The sequence below is a fragment of the Sus scrofa genome, chromosome 1 (assembly GCF_000003025.6).
Source record: "Sus scrofa isolate TJ Tabasco breed Duroc chromosome 1, Sscrofa11.1, whole genome shotgun sequence".
NCBI classification, from domain to species: domain Eukaryota; kingdom Metazoa; phylum Chordata; class Mammalia; order Artiodactyla; family Suidae; genus Sus; species Sus scrofa.
The window spans coordinates 66,641,162-66,662,685 of record NC_010443.5 but is presented as its reverse complement, the minus strand read 5'-3'; the positions used below and the strand labels follow the sequence as shown (position 1 = coordinate 66,662,685).

At 35.7% G+C, this 21,524-nt stretch overlaps 1 pseudogene; it reads left to right on the top strand.

Annotated features, from left to right (window-relative positions):
* Positions 1–19,969, top strand: part of LOC100155246 — a 66,617-nt pseudogene extending 46,648 nt beyond the window's left edge.

The window sequence follows — 21,524 nt, the reverse complement described above, 5'->3', positions numbered from 1 at the left end:
GCCTGCTTGCCAGCTGTTTGCACACGTGGCATACATCACATTCCCTCACTCAGGACCTCCTTTGCCTAGAACTGTCAGGTTTTTTGAGATTGCATACTTAACATCTGGATTTAGTCAGAAAAATTATAAGAAGTGCCCCCAAACAGCATGACCTGCGTCAAGAAGTTGTGAATTCCCTTTCACAGGCAGTGTTCAAGCCTGAGACCAGCCAAGCTCTTAATTGTAAGGTTGTGGTGGGAAAGTAAGGTCTTAATTGTAAGGTTGTGGTGGGGATGTTAAACACCGGATGGGGAATTGGATCACGTCCCTTAAACCCCTGTAAATCTGTTGCTGTAAGATTCTTATAAATCTAAAGATTTAAAGAGGGAGACTTCTGTGGCTTTGAAAATCTAGATATTATTCCTTTTTTAAGAAATGCAAAAGTTGCCTCAATTTTCCAACTTGTTTTTCTTTTTTAGGAAGAGGATAAATTTTAAATTGGTATTCTCTTGTAAGCCCTCATGTTAATTGTACACATTTGGGGAATGACAAATATGACCTTTTCTCATTTTTCAATGGTAACATCTAACGATGGTGTTAGAAATGCATTGAGAGCAGCCCTTCAACCTGCAGATACTGACCTAAATGAATTTACATGTGAATGGTCTGCTATCACAGAAGGAACAAGTGAAGCCTGCCTCCTCTACTGGTTTTAGAAAGTGATTATTATTGCACCAATGAGCTTGAACAGAATTGGAATTCATATATCATGTTTCCTTACAAACACTCTTAAGTCAGTTTGCAATATCCCCTTTTAAATAATTATTGCTAAAATTGCTTTGATTTTCTAGCATCAGCCTAGTTCATATAACATTAATTTTCTATGATTCCACAAATACCTCTCACATTTTCCAAACTGAACTTTTCATGAAAAAAATAAGGCCTGGAAGATAGTCAAGATAAAGGATATGGGTGTCTACACTAGAAGAAAAGCCTGCTGATATCAAGTGAAAAGAGTAATCACCCTGGAATCTGACTCTGAAGACCTCAATTGCTTGGAAATAATTATGATAGAATTTTGCACATTTCATCTTGTGTATCTACAACCAAGAAAAGGGTAACCACTCAACCCAGATAGGTTGTTAGTACACAAGACAATGAGTCAACTGACCAGAGATTTAATTTTGTTTCCAGTTGGTGTTTGAATGTAGGCCATTTCTCCAGAAATTTCTCCCCATGTGAAAAATAATTTGGGGATTTTGTTTTGAACATTTCACTTTACAACTTGTCAGTTTTTCATCATACCTTGCTCTCAAATTTTTTTCCCAGAATCATCTCACACATCAAAGTTAAAACTGCTAAATTAATTCAATTTTCCACTTTTTATATCTCATATTTCCATGGAAGGGTTCAAAACTACCTGAGATTTTAAGGAAACGCATCAAAAATCTATTTAATTTGGCTTTCCATACACTTATAGGTGGTTTCACTTTTCTTTTTTTTTTTTTTTTTTTTGCTATTTTAGGGCCGCATCCATAGCATATGAGGTTCCCAGGCTAGGGGTTGAATTGGAGCTACAGCTGCCAGCCATAGCCACAGCAATATGAAATTTAAGCCACATCTGCAACCTACACCACAGCTCACTGCAATGCCAGATCCTTAACCCACTGAGCAAGGCCAGGGATTGAACCTGTGTCCTCATGGATCCTAGTCTGGTTCATTAACCACTGAGCCATGAAGGGAACTTCTGGTTTCACTTTTAAGCTTATCAATTCATTGATATTTTTACCTCAAAAACAATTTTCATAAAAAATGTTATTATATCTCATATTCTTATTACAAACTGCTATGAAATGCCAATAGTTTCTAGATATCACTGTAAGTAATGTGTTGAAATACAAATATGCATTTGTATTTTAATATCATGAAATGTTCATTGTACTTATTTTTATGTCAACAAAAATAAATATTTATTTTGTTTCTCTTTCATACCCTTTATTTCTGTTAAAGATCCTTAGTACACAGACGTGGTAGCACCTAAAAGCTACATATTAAATAATTCTAGATATAAATTATTATATATTAGAGGAACTTAAAATCATTTTACTATTTTTTTTAAATCTAGACATAAAACCATGAAGACTATAGTAAGATGATAGCATTCATATTTAGGAGCAACATACAGCTGCATTATCATATATTCAGATCCTGATCTTATGTTATATGAAAATGATTTAATCACCTACTATTACTATCACAGAGGTTTTCCCTCTAAAAAGCTGCCAAGAAACTCGGTGACTACTATTCAAGGCCATCGCTTACTAATGAAAAGTGAAAATTTTAGTCACATTCAGATACAAACAGATAAGATCATTATGCAGCAATTTGAATACTTTTTATATTCACCCCAACTCAAGAATTTGTGTCCTAATATCTAAGGCAAAAGATTTAGAACTTTTTATTTCTTTCCTTGCATATTTGAACACCAGTATGTACCTCCATAACCTGATGACTTTAGAAAATAGTAAAATTATAAAGTTTTATATATAGGAAGCATATTATTCAAGTTGCCAATAATTATAAGAATATAAATAAAATTAATTTTAAAACTGAATCTTTTATCTACACTTCTCCAGTATCCTATAAAAAGTTATTTTTTCCAAGAATATTTATTATTTAAGGAAAAAGATACATGAAACTCAGAACAAAGATTATCACCATGAAAAGTGTTCTATCATGAGATTATGACATTGTCTGAGATCCTAATAAAATTTTTATGTCACAGCTCTTTGTATAGGTTAGGTTTCCTTACAGTTTGTAATTTTATTTTAACAAAATAATAACACACTTGATTTGCAGGTTTAAAACAACAATGAATTTGTAGCATAAAATAGAATATAAGCATAAATACAGATAGCCTTATGTTTTATATAAACACTATTTGGACACATGAAAAGTACAGAATTAAATTAGACCTTTAAAAATCGATCCTACTCAGAAGGTGCACAGTCAAAATAATGTTAGCCTTGGACAGAGTTGTCTGAGGAGGCTGCACTTACTGCCATGATTTGCCATCGCACAAAACATTTTGGAACATTCCTCCCCTTTTAAATAGTGGCAAATCTCAGTCTTTGCAAGAGGATTTGATTTAGAAAAGATCATACATCTTTTTTTTTCTATTTTCTCTATTCCTTTTATTTTTTAATTTTATTTTATTTTTATTAGCATATAGTTGATTTACAGAGTTGTGTGAATTTCTGCTGTACAGCATAATAACCTAATCATACATATCTATACATTCTTTTTCTTATACTATCTTCCATCATGTTCTAGCCCAAGAAATTGGATATAGTTCCGTGTGCTGTACAGTAAGACCTCATTCCTTATCCATTCTAAATATAATAATACATCTTCAACAACCAAATTTGATGGAACAAATTATCAAATCAACACAAATTTTTATACTGGAATAAGATAAAAAAATTTTTGTGCCCTTCCTAAAGTAGTTTTAAGGCATTTCTAGAAATTTTTTGAGATATTTGAATTACTAGAGTAAGTTTCTAGCTTCCTACAATGGTCACCTTAAAAAGAATATTCATCTAGAAACTTTCCTTCAAATTTCATTACCTTCTGTCTCAAACAAATGCCTAACATAATACATAATAAGAAGGAGGAAAATGAGATAAACATCCTCTGGTGTTCTCTATAACTATGACTTATTGATTTCCTACATATTGAAACTTATTTTGTAACAAGAAAGATGAGCTACATTAGAGATCGGCAGCCTGACCCAGTCACTGTTTCTCAGTCTCAATACTATTGACCTTTGGGGCTGGAAGACTGCCGTCAGGGCTGCCCTCTGTACTGAAGACTGTTTCAGCATCCTTGGCTTCTACCCACTAGATGCCAGTAGCACCCCCTCAGATGTGACCATCAAAAATCTCCAGACATTACCAAATGTCTTCTGAGAGACAAAATCACCCTTAACTGAGAACCACTGGATTGAGTAATAGGAAATGTCCTTTCCACCCCAAGAGAAACAATATAAAATACATGTAGAGAACACTATTACACATTCTAAATATCCAAAACTAAATTAATAGGTATGAAGAATTAATATTATTATAATTTTTCTACTTATATATTCAAAAACAACTTTGTAATAATATAAATGAATATGTCTAAAATGTACTGTCATAAGGCACAGCTTAGTAATACACTAACAATATTAAGATTCGTATTAATATACACATATATACACATTTAGAGATATAAATATATTGTGTAAATCTATAATTCTATACTTTTAGCAAAGAATTCCTCAAAACAATATGATCATTTAATTCCTGTTTAACAACCCTCAGACTCTAGAATAGTATGCATTGTTATAATCAATCAATAAATAAATTTAAAATGACCTCTCATTAGGGAAAACTAGACAAAACGCACATGGTAGCCATTTATATAGAACCCTCCTGTGACTTTTTTTTTTTGACTATAGAATATTTTTATTATTTTTTAATAGTTATTTCCCCAATAAAATTTTTTCTCTACAGCATGGTGACCCAGTTACACATACATGTACACATTATCATGCTCCATCATAAGTGACTAGACATAGTTCCCAGTGCTATACAGCAGGACTTTTAAACTCAATACATAGTGTCTTGCATTACTCACCTTTAACATTCAGATTTCTATGGAAATGCTATATATTTTTTTAATCTACCATCACAGTCTGTCAGGAACTAGACTTTAATCAAGTAAGCAATACATTTCCTAAGATTTAAAATTTCTTTCCAGTTACCTATTTTTTTCCTGAGTATATACTTAACTAAAAATCCCTTGTGACAAATTCACATTACAACTCTATTAAATACACAACTGCAATAAAATTTTGGTGAAATAAAATAGTAAAAATAGAATCATTACAAATAATAGTAGCCCAATATTTTTTTTCTTCAAAGCAACTTACCTCACTTCTGATTTAGCCAATATAATAAGTCCATATATTACTTTACAGGGCATTTCTACTGAGCTAAGACCAACCACAAGACTCAGTTTAGACCTACTGATTATTGAGAAAACATTACTACTAAAAACCCTTATCATAAATGAATAAAAGATTCCCAATGGTTCGAATTCCCTGTTTACTGGAGAACATCATAAAGCTGTTATTAACAGTATAGTATTATGGATTGTGACTGTCCCTAAATAAACCTGAAAGCTTGTCATAAAGTTGAAATGATATTCTTATAAATTGACAAAATTAATATACAATTTTAAGTCACAATTGTTTAACCATAAAGGGGGCTCATGGGTGTGCTGCTTTTCTTTTAATTAAATTAAAAAGTCTCCTCTGTAGTTATTGATGTGTGAACATATTTCCATAGAGAATTATTAAAATGAAGAGCAAAGCATTCAAATATAGTCAAATATAATTGTTTAAAGATACCATACATTCATTCATTAGCAGAGTATTCTAATATAAAACCAAAGGTAAAGCATGCCATAGGTAATTATTACTGGCTTAGCTGTCAGTTAGTCAAATCAACTAAAAGGCCAATTATTCCGAGGATACCCAGAATGGAAAGCTCATGTTGGCATTAGGTCATTTTGAGATAGTTACGGTTCCTTTTTATAGTAAATTAATTTCCCAGCAAAAACATCTGGCATATAACTTCATATGCTATGACCATACTTTAAATCTTTAACATTTGGAGAGAAAAGCAGTATTACCTTTAAAATGCAAGTAAGACAGTAAAAGAAAAATAGATAATAAAAATTTCAGACTAAGTTAGAAATATTTCCATTTTTTCTAGTTTCATCATCTATATAACTTAAGAAACTCGACATCAAAGGACAAGTTTTCATTCAACTTAATAATTATAACCATGAGACTTCCCAACACGGAATTACACTCGCAGGTATACGTTAAAATAATGCATTGTAAGAATACAAAAATAAAATTAGGAAGGGTTTTGAAAATAGAAAAAGTACTAAATTACCACACATTAGAAAGCTTAATATAAGTATCAGGAGCAGAAAATGCCAAATGTCTAAAACTGAGATGATATATTTATGTCTTCCCTCATCTCAGAATTTAAATTATGCAGCAGCCCTGGTATGTCAGCACCCCTGGTATGTAAAATTCCTTCCCTAGGCTCTGCCTGAATTCAGCATCAGGCTATTTTAAATATTAGCTCAGTCAGAAGTAGCTTTGGACAGTCACTCCCTCCTGGATACTACCTGGGGTCCCTATTCACTGCTCCACCGGGGCATTTTGCACCAGGTTGTCACCGTCTTCCTGTCAATCTCCTCTGTGGACTGTACCCCAGACCCTGATTTATGCATTGCTCTAACTCCAGCATCCCAGCTCTTAATACAAATGTATTAGATTAAATCAAATAAATGCCCCAAAACATAATATTCAGTGGTTCTCAAATCTAGCTTCATAGTAAAATTACCTGGAGAGCTTTTTAAATGTTGATGCCCATACAACTTAAATCACAATCTCTCTTGGGAATCTGTTTTTAAAATCTTGCTAGATAACAGGGGCTGAGGGGAGGTGGAAAGGGAGGTTGTTATTTAAGAGATATAGAGTTTCAGTTCTGCAAGATTAAAGCATACAGGAGATCTGTTTCACAACAATGTACGTATATTTAACACTACTAAGCTGTACACTTAAAAACAGTTAAGATGATAAAAAAATTTATATGTTGTTTTTTACAATTAAAAAAAATTCTTTTAATCTTTCCAAATGATTCTACTCTGAAGCCGGGTTGAGAGCCACTGTAAGTACATGGAGAAGGTTAATTTTCCCCACAACAAATTCTGTTTGTTTTTTTTTTTTTTTTTTTTTTTTTTTTGTCTTTTTTGCTATTTCTTTGGGCCGCTCTCGAGGCATATGGAGGTTCCCAGGCTAGGGGTCGAATCGGAGCTGTAGCCACTGGCCTACACCAGAGCCACAGCAACACGGGATCCGAGCCGCGTCTGCAGCCTACACCACAGCTCACGGCATCGCCGGATCCTTAACCCACTGAGCAAGGGCAGGGGACGAACCCGCAACCTCATGGTTCCTAGTCGGATTCGTTAACCACTGCGCCACGACAGGAACTCCCCAATTCTGTTTATTGAATGGGAATGAGGGAGAGGAGAGGAGAGACCACAGTCTTTTCTCTTTTTTTTTAAATTACTTTTATTTTTTCCATTATAGTTGGTTTACAGTGTTCTGTCAATTTTCTACTACACAGCAAAGTGACCCAGTCACACATACATATATATTTTTTTCTCACATTATCCTCCATCATGCTCCATCACAAGTGACTAGATATAGTTCCCAGTGCTATACAGCAGGATCTCATTGCTTATCCATTCCAAATGCAATAGTTTGCATCTATTAACCCCAGATTCCCAGTCCATCCCATTCCCTCCCCCTCCAACTCCCCCATGGCAACCACAAGTCTGTCCATGAGTTTCTCTTCTGTGGAAATGTTCATTTGTGCCATATATAAGATTCCAGATATAAGTGATATCATCTGGTATTTGTCTTTCTCTTTCTGACTTACTTCACTCAATGTGAGAGTCTCTAGTTCCATCCATGTTGCTGAAAATGACATTATTTTGCTTTTCCAACCAGTTTCCCAGACTGTTTACCAAAAACAACTTGTTCCTAAAAGAAGGAGGCTGGGGCTAAAGAAGTTTCAGAAAACCTAAGTCCCTTATCCAGAATCAAAATGAATGCTGGAATACTTAAAAATTTCGGAAATCCTGCAATCAAGAAACTGTTCAACTTATTTGTTTCCAAGACTTATTGACTATCCAGATCTCCCTCGACTTAATATACCCAGACAAATCCATTGCAAACTGAAAATACTGTAGTTTGAAAATGCATTTAATTACCCTAACCTACACAATATCAGAGTTTAGCCTAGCCTCCCTTAAAAGTGCTCAGAATGCCCACATTATCCTACTATAGGGCAAAATCACCTAATACAAAGTCCATTTTATAATGAAGTGTTGAAGAGTTCATGTAATTATTGGATACTGTACTAAAACTGAAAATCATAATGGTTGCATGGGAACAGAATTGTTGTAAGTGTATCCCCCCCCCTCCTCCCCGTGATCACATGGCTGACTAGGAGTTGAGGCTTGTGGCCACTGCCCAGCATCAAAAGAGAATATCTGACTGCATATCACTAGCCTGGGAAAAGATCAAAATTCAAAATTCAAAGCATGGTTTCTACTGGATGCATGGGTTCCACCAAACGCATGCTTTCACACCATCTTAAAGTCGAAAAATCAAAAATTAACCCATCCTAAGTCACGGATCATGTATATCAATATAAAGAACATTCCCCATCAAAATGGTTTCTAATATTTGTAAATGATAGGCAATACTAGAACACTGCTGACTTAAAGAGCAGAAAAACAAGACTGCAACAATTACAAACCATCACTAATGCAACATACTATCTATAATGTCTAAACATGAATTCATAGTAACTACATTATATTACTTTATTTTTCTTGGATACTGGTAGAGCTGTCTATTCCAGACCTCTCTATCATATGCTCACCAGGCTAAGTTCTCACCTGTGCTGATGAACTTGGCACTGACCTGACCCTAGACAATGCCTCTTACCCTTATTCATAGCAAACTGCATGCCACACTATATCCTGTTTCAGTTCAATGTTTCTTCTGACATATATATGGCAGGACAGTGTCATATACGCTCTCAGTTGTTAAACAATATAATTCCACATGTTGATCAAAATTTGGTTTTGAGGTACATGAGTGTGTTGAGAGAGAGTGAGCTTGGGGAGGCTGGGCCTGTGTTAGATATAGTTGTATCTGCTCCTGTGTGTATATGTATAATATACACTGTGAATAATGTGGGGAAATACAGGCCTTGCATCTGTCCTTGCCACCCCTAAACCAGCACTTTTGTGAAGAGTGATTCTGTAACAATTTGCTTGATTCTATGCAACATCTGTCAGTAAAGGAAACAGCTTTTATATCCTAAAACCAGAAGCGATGTAGCTATGGAAAGGAATCTATTTTAATGCTTTCCATAAATATTTGATTGCCTTTGTATACAAAAGAGATATGGACATTTTTCAAATTTTATTTGGTGAGGGCATAAATTTAATGAAAACTACAGGACAGAATAATATTATCATAAATCTGTGTGTTGCTAAATTCTGCGGTGTATTTGAGAGGCACATAATTGGGTTCCTTTAATCCAGGCTGCAAACCATTGTGTTCTTTCTTTCACAGTGAATTGCACATCAGAATAGCCACCAAAAAAAGGGGGGGGCACCATGATAGCCCTGTTTTTCTCTGCTATTCTGAAACGTGCTTGATAGTGCAGTCAACTTTGCAGTGTGGTTATTCCATAGAAGTGAAATTATAACACTATAATATAAAAGTCCTGACTTATACAAGAAAAAGTAATCCCAAAACTTAAATCGCTTGAAATTTGTAATTCCCACAACACCACCCTAAGTATGACAACATTTATAATATAGTATTAAACATCAAACATCTATCTTAGATAATTATAATGTAAATGATATTTTGAACCCAATTGAGAATAAAATGCAGCTATAGTCCTTTTTTTATGACATCTATATTAATAAATGGGTTTGACCATTTTTACTGGGTTGACCATCAAGTAAGCAACAGGGAAGAAAGAAAGAAAGAAAGAAAGAAAGAGAGAGAGAGAGAAAGAGAGAGAGGGAGGAAGGAAGGAAGGAAGGAAGAAAAAAAAAGGAAAAGTGTGTACTCATATCTCATGTACACAAAAAGATCTTGAGCTCATTATTTAATCTAATCTGACCATTGAGTTTTTTTCCTTATTTGATACACTCCAACTGGAGCTGATATAGCTCTAACATGATTTAGTGTGGTTTATGTTTATAGTAAATCTTTCTTTCTTAGGATGATATGCCAACCATAGGTAATCAATTAAAATACAATTCATTGATTGAGAAGGGATAGATAATATTAGAAAAGGCAATTATTGTTCATTTTATTGTTATCGAAGAATTAAAAACTCAATCACTTTATTCCATGAGCTTGAGTCTTGTTGTAAATGTTGTAGATCATCTCTCATTTAAAAAAAAAAAAATACACAATATTAGAAACTAAACTAAATGAAGGTTTGGGTTCTTATGTACCTTAATGTGTATTCAACGCTTACCTGAGGAGTCCAATTACATTGGTGTCTTGATTTTTGAGACCTGACTTAGAATCTGAAGCTGTTATAGTCAAATGTTAAAAAATATATATATCAAAACCAAGCAAGGGTCTATTCTCTTAAGCAGTGGCTTTGTTCTTCTTAAATTATGTTGCTATGTTAAGCTATATTGTCTCTGTGTGCAAGTGGAAAGGAGAAACAGGAATAGCAATTTTCCTTAAAGTATTTGAACCTCTTCCCTCAAAAAAAAAAAAAAAAACCAAAAAACAAACAAAAAAAACCCCACTTGTAAGTAACATTTTTAAAAGGAAAGGAACAGCAGTGTATTCATAAACTAAAAATTCCTTAAACATATTCATTTACTTGCATTATATAAACATTACTCCACTAAACTAGACCTGATTGACTGAAGAAAATGTAAAGACAAGTATCTCTTATCATTACCGTATTAAAGGGCATTTTTTTTACAGCAAAGTGCAAATTAAAGCTTTTATACAATAACCTTAACGAATTTATACAATAACCTTAACGAATTTCACCTTAAGTCGACCATCTGATAAGAGAAAAAATAATTTTCTTTCTCAAGGTAGTACATATCTCACTCTAGGAGGGGTCAGCAATTTCCGGCTCCAAATAGTAAGGCACATTCTGACTTGCGCCCCAAAAGGCCATGTCATTCTTATACAACTTAATCATCGGCTACACAGAGCAAAGCAACACTGCAATCTTTCTGATCATTTTAATGAGGACCCCTGGCTATTCAGTCATTGAAGTATAATTGACTTGCTCTCCTCTTATTTTCATAATAGACACTCCAACCTAGACCACGTTTATTCGGCTATAAGAAATGTCAGGAAGAATTGGAACTTTTCTGAGTGTCCCCATTAAAACTGAAAACATGCCACCCTGTCTTTTACATGAGTTGCAATCATTTTGCGTTGGTCTCATTATGCAATACAAGATGCAAATGTTCCAGTCACCCTTCTCACCAAACTGCAAGTCCAAGAAAATAAGCACACCAAAAATGTCTTGTTTTTATCTGTACCTTTTCTTACAATTTAGTGTTATTTGTTCAATGTTTTAGAAAACAGGAAATAGGACTAACAAGTATCAGTGTTAATGATTTTCAGTAAGACTGCAAAGTAAGATTGATATCTTTCTTCTTATTAATTAATCTATTTTTATAAAATGCAAAATTTTTCCCCAATGGGAATTTCCGTCGTGGCTCCTCAGAAACAATCCGACTAGTATCCATGAGGATGAGGGCTCCCTCCCTGGCCTCGCTCAGTGGGTTAAGGATTGGGTGTTGCCATGAGCTGTGATGTAGGTCGCAGACGCGGCTCGGATCCTGCATTGCTGTGGCTGTGGTGTAGGCCAGTGGCCACAGCTCCGATTCAACCCCTAGCCTGGGAATTTCCATATGCCACAGGTGCAGCCCTAAAAAGAAAAAAAAAAAAAAAATTCCCCCACAAAACTACATAAGCTGTTTAAGGATTAAATGAATGTCACTTGTAAAATAATATTTATGCTGAGAGTTTGAGTTTGCAAAATTGATCTGCAAAATGAATTACAATAATCTTTGAAATTGTGTGAGTGCTGTGAATTATTATTTTATATTTTGGAGCTTTCAAACATAACTCAATTAAAGCTTAAACAAATAAAAACTATTTGATAATGTAGAACTTTAATTAAAATCTAAGTGTAAAAGTTAGTCCACCATTGAAATATCCATAATTTCATAAATCATAAAGGAGGTTAAGCATCTTGCCATTATAAATGTTTTTCCTAAAATGGAATAGTCAGAGTTGAGATATCATTCATCAGATTAAATAATGATTATTTAGTTCCATTTCAGTTAAGATAAATTTATACTTATTATTAGCAAAAGTTAAGGGGGAAAGGGTCTCATATTGTTACAAAATTTTGGAAGGGAATTTAACAATATTGGTTATTTTAATGGTCGTTCCTTTTGACTCAGCAATCCGCTTCCATGAATATATCCTTAAACTGAACATCTGTGCACACTCACACACACACACATACACATACACAGATGTTTGTGTACACAGATACATATATGCAGATGTTTGTTGCAGCACACTCTATATTTGCAAAGAAAAGCACTAATAACAAACCAAGTATATAGGCACAGATGTATTGTTAAGTGAAAGATAAAGCTGCACAAAGTACATGGACTGTAGTCTCCTTCCAAAAAGCAGTACATAATAATATAGGTAAACGCACGTGTTACAAACCTAGAGGAATATACAGCAAATTGTTAACAGTGATCATCTCTATGGAATTAAAGAGCTCCATTCCATATTGTTTGAACACTTCTGATTCATTCATTCATCCAATCAATATTTATTAAGCACCTATAACATACCAAGTAGTATTCTGGGTGCCAGGGATATGGCAGTGAACAAAACGAAGTCATGAGCTTGTGATGCTCTTAAAATCAAAAGAAACAATAAAATTTATAGAGAAATTTCCGGAATTTCAACTATTACAAGAAAATAAAGAAGCAAGAAACATTCACTCATTATTCCTGTTGAAATTCGTTATTCTTGTCTTTTTGTTGCTCAAAACTTTTTTCTAATATTAGACTAATTATGGCCAGATCTCAATAACAGAAGCCATCATTAAAACAATCTCTACTAGGTCCAACACTTTTATTTTAAAAGGATTGTATAATATTTTATCATCCAAAACTTAGTTTTCTTCGTAACTATCCCAACATGCAATTGTATAAAAGTAACAAAATGCACTTGAGAGTTCATTAGAAATACTTTATATGAAAATAATAGGATAACTGATATACATAAATATGACTATGTAACCATACCTGTGAGTATTTTAATAGGCCTTAAATAATAACCATAGGTATTTTCACCTATATAACCACAAGATAATATTAAATTCATGGGTCTATAGTATTTCCTCTTTTTTTTTTTTTTTTGTCTTTTTAGGGCCACACCTGTGGCTTATAGAAATTCTCAGGCTAGGGGTCGAATCAGAGCTACAGCTGCCAGTCATAGCCACAGCAACACCAGATCCGGGCCTCCTCCATAACCCACACCACAGCTCACAGCAACACTGGATCCTTAACCCACTAAGCAAGGCCAGGGATCGAACCCACATCCTCATGGATACTAGTCAGAGTCTTAACCCACTGAGCCACAATGGGAATTCCTGTAATATTTCAATACTATAGTCAATTTACCATTTACATTTATTAGAAGTTTAAGATTTATGTTAATATTGCAAGAATGTAGACAATTCCATAAAACTACTGTAAGTTTATTGTAAAATGTACAAAGGTTAATATTAATTCATATGCTTCAATTTAATTAAAATCTGATTGGTACTCTCTCAATATTTTCCTAATGTCATAAGATTGTTCCCCCTTAAATTAATAAAAAGTATCTAAAGATTACTTCTTATAACTTATTTGATTTCAATAAAAAATCATTACATTTACTTACTTAGTAAGTACCTAGGGTTTGTATTCAAGATGTTCTAAGCAAGTTATAATTAATCACCACCAGAATGACTTAACAGACAGATACAACATAAATAAAGAGGGAAAATTCAAAAAACTAAATACCTACCAAGCAACCTTGTAACATAATGCCATGGCCAACTGACAGTGAGACTAACAAATGTGAATGTCAATGATTTTACACTCAAAACAGCACCTATTCAGCAAGTGGATTCATTTGAATAAAAGATGAAATTGCCCAGCCATAAACTCCCCAAAGTTGGAAGTACTTCTGCTGCAGCTAGCTGTCACTAGATGGCAGTGTGGGTCGAATACCGAACTGCTTATAAGTTAGCTCTTCAAATTTGGTACCAGACTCAGAAGGTGGACTATTTGCTATCATTATAAATAGATACCTTCGTGAATAAAAAACACATAAGCAAAGCGTAAGAAAAATACTATGTAAAGGAGGAAGATTTTAAAGAAAAAAAATGCTCTAAGCAAGTTGGCTGTGCTGTTTACCTTACTAAGCACCTCAAATTTGAGAGTGCTTATGACAGCAAGAGAAAATTGCTGAAAATTTGCATTTCCAGTCCCTGCCTCCACCCTTGAGACTCTTAATTAGGGGTCTTAGATGTAATAGAAGCTCCATTTTTAAGACCTATTTAAGGCCATTTTAATACAGATGGTCCATGAGAAACAGTGCTCTAAAACCTGAATCCCCAAAGAAGTGGTGCATTTGGATAATGAGCTACAATTGAGTCACTGATGAGCCCACAGTCTTCAGCCCCAATCCCTTCCTGAATTCTCTGCACATCTGAAATATTGTATGCAAATATCAGCACACCGAAGAAGAAATCAGAAGAAGGGTAGAAACTATTCCTGAACTTGGTTACAGCTTATTCAAAGACTGATCCTTTCAAAAATAAATGATGAAGCAGGAAGCCCTAGATTGTCAAATACAGTGAATTTGCTCTTTGTGAAGGACTGTGTCATACCATTCACTCCTGAATCAAGAACCGATATACTAACCCTATTACACCATTGGTGGGATTGCAAATTGGTGCAACCACTGTGGAAAACAGTATGGAGATTCCTCAGAAAACTAAACATAGAACTACCATTTGATCCAGCAATACCACTCCTGGACATCTATCCAGAGAAAACCATGACTCAAAAGACACAGGTACTCCATTTTCATTGCAGCGCTATTTGCAATAGCCAAGACATGGAAACAACCTAAATGTCCATCGGCAGAGGAGTGGATCAAGAAGATGTGGTACATATACACAATGGAATATTACTCAGCCATTAAAAGGAATTAAACACCAGCATTTTTAGCAACATGGATGGACCTAGAAATTACCATGCTAATTGACATCAGACAATGAGACACCAACATCAGATGCTTTCACTGACATGTGGAATCTGAAAAAAGGACACAGAAAAATTTCTTTGCAGAACAGATATTGACTCACAGACTTTGAAAAACTTATGGTTCCCAAAGGAGACAGGTTGGAGGGTGGGGGGATGTGCTGGGGGTTTGGGATGGAAGTGCTATAAAATTGGGTTTTTATGATCATTGTACAACTATAAATGTAATAAATTCATTGAGTAATAAAAATAAATAAAGAAATATGTAAAAATAAATAAATAACAGCTAACCTGTAAAAAAAAAAAAAAAAAAAAAAAGAACAGCAATACTGACCACCTTTTGCCACCATTCTAACTCTTCTAAAAATTCCTCTACATAAATCTGTTTTTTTTCTTTGGCCATGCCTGTGACATGTGGAAGTTCTGGGGCCTGAGACTAAACCCTAGCCACAGCAGTGACAATGCCAGATCCTTAATATACTGCAGCACAAGGGAACTCCTATATAAACCATCTACCTCTGGGAGTTCCCGTCGTGGTTCAGCAGTTGAGGAATCTGACTAGTATCCATGAGGACGCAGGTTCGATCCCTGGCCTTGCCCTGTGGGTTAGGGATCCAAAGTTGCCACTGAGGCGTGGTATAGGTTGCAGACGCGGTTCAGATCCTGTGTTGCTGTGGCTGTGGTGTAGGCTGGCAGCTACAGCTCTGATTTGACCCCTAGCCTGGGAACCTCCATATGCTGCAGATGTGACCCTAAAAAGCAAAACAAAAAACAAAACTTTCTACCTCTGAAAATTCAACTACAGAGTTCTTGGATTCTTCTACTGGCCTGTTTGTCTACACAAAGCCATCCCTTCCCACATGTTTCCTTGACATATAGTCCTGTCTGAGGTCTGTCCAGCATTCACCTACTGTTTCTGCTATCATATTTCACCTCAGTCTTGGTTTCTCCTATAAAGACCTAACTTCTCCTATTTTCCCAGTTGAGAACTACCTCAATCCATCTATTCACATTAGTGGCTGTCATCGGGGATGTTCATCTATTCATGTCTAATCTCAGGAAAATAGAGTGAGAGAGAGCTTTAAAATTGGTCAATTAATCTATGACAAAGAAGGCAAGAATATACGATGGAGAAAAGACAGTCCCTTAAATAAGCGATGCCAGGAAAACTGGGCAGCTACATGTAAAAGAATGAAATTAGAACATTCTCTAACATCACAGACAAAAATAAACTTAAAATCGATAAAGACCCAAATATAAGACCAGATACCATAAAACTCCTTGAGGAAAACATAGGCAGAATGCTCTTTGACATAAATAGAAACAATATTTTTTGGAATCTCCTTCCTAAAGCAAAAGAAATAAAAGCAAAAATTTTAAAATGGAATCTATTTAAAGTAAAAGTGTTTTCATGGCAAAGGAAACCATCAGCAAAGCAAAAAGAAAACCCACTGAATGGGAAAAATATTTGCAAACGATATGACCAATAAGGGGTTAATATCCAACATATATAAAAAGCTCATACAACTCAACATCAAAAAACAAACAACTCGATTAGAAAATGGGCAGAAGAGGAGTTCCCGTCGTGGCGCAGTGGTTAACGAATCCGACTAGGAACCATGAGGTTTCGGGTTCGGTCCCTGCCCTTGCTCAGTGGGTTAACGATCCGGCGTTGCCGTGAGCTGTGGTGTAGGTTGCAGACGCGGCTCAGATCCTGAGTTGCTGTGGCTCTGGCATAGGCTGGCAGCTACAGCTCCGATTCGACCCCTAGCCTGGGAACCTCCATATGCCACGGGAGCCGCCCAAGAAATGGCAAAAAGACAAAAAAAAAAAAAAAAAGAAAAAGAAAATGGGCAGAAGAACTAAATAGGCATTTTTCCAAAGAGGAAATGCAGATGGCCCACAGGCACATGAAAAGATGCTCAGAATCACTAATCATTAGGGAAATGCAAGTCAAAACCACAATGAGATATCACCCAACACCTGTCAGAATGGCTATTATCAAAACAACAACAAATAACAAATATTGGCAAGGATGTGGAAAGAGAACCCTCATATACTGTTGATGGGGATGTAAATTGGTACAGTCACTGTGGAAAACAGTATGGAGGTTTCTCAAAAACAAACAAACAAGCAAACAAATAAAAACTTTAAATAGAACTCCCATATGACCCAGCACTTCTACTCTTGGGTATAGATCTGGGGGAAAAAAAGAAAAGAAAAGAAAAAAACACTAATTTAAAAAGATACAGTGTTGTTGGGTTTTTTTGCTGTTGAGATGTATAAGTTGTTAGTATAATTTTAGAGATTAAACCCTTGGAGAACAGTATGGAGGTACCTTAGAAATCTATATATAGAACTACCACATGACCCAGCAATCCCACTCTTGGGCATATATCTGGACAAAACTTTCCTTAAAAGAGACACATGCACCCGCATGTTCCTTGCAGCTCTATTCACAATAGCCAAGACATGGATACAACCCAGGAGTGGGATTGCTGGATCGTACGTTAGTTCTATATTTAGTTTTCTGAGGAATCTCCATACTCTTTTCCATGACCTGAAACTTTTGAGGATTATAGGACAGTTATTTTGTAGAATATCCCTCAATTAGGATTTGTCTAATGTTTCCCCATGATTAGATTCGAGCTGTGCATCTTTGGCAGGAATATCAAAAATATTCTTTGAAGAAGTGACACTGTTCTTCTCACTGCATATTATTGGGTGATACACAATTTTGATTTTCACTGGTGATAGTCTTTTAAAAATTAAAAAAAGATTGAAGTATAGTTGATTTACAATGTTTTGCTGGTGTACATCAAAGTGATTCAGTTTTATATATATATATATTAATATTCTCTTCCATTATGGGTTTTGGGTTTTTTTGGGGGTTTTTTTGCTTTTTTTTTTTTTTTTTTTTTGTCTTTTTGCCTTCTTTCTTGAACCACTCCCACGGCATATGGAGATTCCCAGGCTAGGGGTCTAATCGGAGCCGTAGCCACCAGCCTACGCCAGAGCCACAGCAATGCGGGATCCAAGCCTGCAACCCACACCACAGCTCACAGTAATGCCAGATCCTTAACCCACTGAGCAAGGCCAGGGATCGAACCCGCAACCTCATGGTCCCCAGTCGGATTTGTTAACCACTGTGCCATGACGGGAACTCCAGTTTATTATTTTAATAAAATATTCTCTCCCATTATGGTTTATTACAGAATATTGAATATAGTTCCCTGTGCTATACAGTAGGACCTTGTTGTTTATCTATTATATATATATAGTAGTTTGTTTCTGCTAATTCCAAACCCCTAATTTATCCCTCCACCATTCCTTTCCCCTTTGTTTTCTATTTCTGTGAGCCTGTTTCTGTTTTTTAAATAAGTTTATCTGTGTCAAATTTTAGATTCCACATGTAAATGATATCATATGATACTTGCCTTTATCTGCCTGGCTTACTTCACCTAGTATGATAATCTCTAGGTCCATCCATGTTACTGCAAATGGTATTATTTCATTCTTTTTTTGTTTGTCTTTTTAGGGGTGTACCCATGGCATGTGGAAATTCCCATGCTAGGGGTCGAATCAGAGCTGCAAAATTATTACAAACTGAAGAAGACTGAGGATATATGACATTAAATGCAACATGTGATTCTGAACCAAAGATTTTTCTATGAAAGACATCACTGGGACAATTGCTAAAATTTCAATGGGGTATGGACATTTAATGTAGTTACCTATGAATGTTAATTTCCTGACTTTAATGGTTGTACAGTGGTCATATGAGGAAATACCCTTATTTATTGGAAATATACACTAAAGTATTCAGGAATGGTGGGTCTTCAGTTTGGCAACTTATTCTCAAATGCTTCAGGGCTTTAAAAGATTTCTTTCCACTGTACTTCCAACTTTTATAATTTTATGATTGTTTCAAAAGATTAATTCATCAACCTTTTCTTTTTTTCCAAAAAGAAAATTGAGTGTGCATCCTCCAGGTCAGGCTCTGTTGCTGTATTTTCCTGCTCTCTCTCAACTTCTGAAGCATAAGCCACTACTCCTTCCTTCTTTCTTCCACCTGTAGCTGCATCGTTGTGATTCTGCCACCATATTCAAGGGGTGCCTGGTCCAGGGCTCTATCCTGAAGAAGGCGCTGGAGGCGCTTAAGGACCTCATCAACAAGGTCTGTTGGGACATCAGCTCCAGTGGCGTGAACCTGCAGAGCATGGAATCATCTCATGTCTCTTTGGTGCAGCTCACCCTGCACTCCGAGGGCTTGAGGGCTTCCACACGTACTGCTGCGACCGCAATTTGGCCATAGGTGTGAACCTCACCAGCATGTCCAAAACACTAAAATGTGCTGGCAATGAAGACATCATTACACTAAGGGTTGAAGATAAGGCAGACACCTTGGCACTAGTGTTTGAAGCTCCAAATCAAGAAAAGGTTTCAGCCTATGAAATGAAGTTAATGAATTTAGATGTTGAGCAACTTGGAATTCCCGAACAAGAGTACAGCTGTGTAGTAAAGATGCCTTCTGGTGAGTTTGCATGTATATACCGAGATCTCAGTCATATTGGAGATGCCGTTGTAATTTCCTGTGCAAAAGATGGAGTGAAATTTTCTGCAAGTGGAGAACTTGGAAATGGAAATGCTAAGTTGTCACAAATGAGTAATGTTGATAAAGAGGAGGAAGCTGTTACCATAGAGATGAATGAACCAGTTCAGCTAACTTTTGCACTGAGGTACCTGAACTTCTTCACAAAAGCCATTCCACTCTCTCCTACAGTAACACTCAGTATGTCTGCAGATGTACCCCTTGTTGTAGAGTATAAAATTGCTGATATGGGACATTTAAAGCACTATTTGGCTCCCAAGATCGAAGATGAAGAAGGCTCTTAGACATTCTTAAATTCCAAGAAAATTAAACTAAGCTCTTTGAGAACTGCTTCGGAGATACCAGCTGAACATATGTAGATATTGTTTTCTGTAAATAACCTGTTTTTTTCCTCCATTCTCTACAATTTGTTTAAAGAATAAAGTCCAAAGTCAAATCTGGTCTTGTTAGCCTAGAAATACTTCTGCTTTAACCTAGAAACTCTCATTAATGATTTTTACAACCAAAAGATTTTGACTCTAAATGAAGTTTTAAATATTGTTTTCAATTTTTTTTTTTTTTTTTTTTTTTTGTCTTTGTTGTTGTTGCTATTTCTTGGGCCGCTCCTGTGGCATATGGAGGTTCCCAGGCTAGGGGTCAAATCGGAGCTGTAGCCACCGGCCTACGCCAGAGCCACAGCAACGCGGGATCCGAGCCGCGTCTGCAACCTACACCACAGCTCACGGCAACGCCGGATCATTAACCCACTGAGCAAGGGCAGGGACCGAACCTGCAACCTCATGGTTCCTAGTCAGATTCGTTAACCACTGCGCTACGATGGGAACTCCTGTTTTCAATTTAAATAAAAGTCATTTGAATTTCAAGCATCCCAGGACAGAGCCTTCATTTGGACCACAATGTTTGCAAGTATCCTAGGGAATTCACAATTCAAGCAACTTTTTCATGTAAATGTGCTTTTTTTTTTTTCAGTCAGCTTGTTATGAATTAGATATAGTAATAAAAAGTATTTCAGCTACAGTAGGTGACAAAATACTTTTGCCAAACTTATGTTGGTATTCTGACTTGAGCTCAAGAAGTGAAAAGGGGAGAGTAGAACAAACCTTATATAGTTTATTGTCATTTTTGTTAGCAGAAACTAACACTTTACAGAAGCTTAATATACCTAAAAGTTCTATGGGCTTTGTAAGACTAGCATTGTTATAGAGCAGTGTTTCCTTAGCCTAGGGAGCCTTATACAGGAGTATTGCAAGTTTTTTTGTAGATGTGTGATAGGGCCCAAGGAGTATGTTTGTGCAAAAATAATTTCTCTAGTGTAAGCCTCCTTTTGGGGGACTTATTCCCTTAAAGGATGAAGATGGCTTAAATTCCATAGGTGTTGAATTCAACCAAGAAAGTGAGAAGGCCCAGCGGTAGTTGTGCTACAAGTTCACAAAATGGCATGCTGCACAGTGAGAATTCCTTTATTGCAGTTCTTTTTCTTGTGCATTTTGTGGTTTGGTGGATTAAATGACTGGTTTGGTTTTTTTTGCACCTGCACTTAGTTCTAGTTACTGGACCCTAGAACTTCCTGTGCCCTCTGTGCAGTTTGCCTGAAGCATAGAGAAGGAGATTGGCTGCAAAGGGCCCTGATACATGTTTTTGGAGTGATGAAAATATTTATATCTGCACTATGGTGATGGTTCCAAAACTATATGCATTTGTCAAAACTAATCCAATTGTACTATATTATATGTAAATTATACTTTAATAAATATTGACATTTTAAAAAAGAAAGAAAATTAATACATGCTCATTGTAAGCAGTGAAAGCAAAGATGTTAAAAAGTAAAAGTTAATCATTTTCTCTAGTCCTTCTTTGTCCCTATGCTCCACAGAAA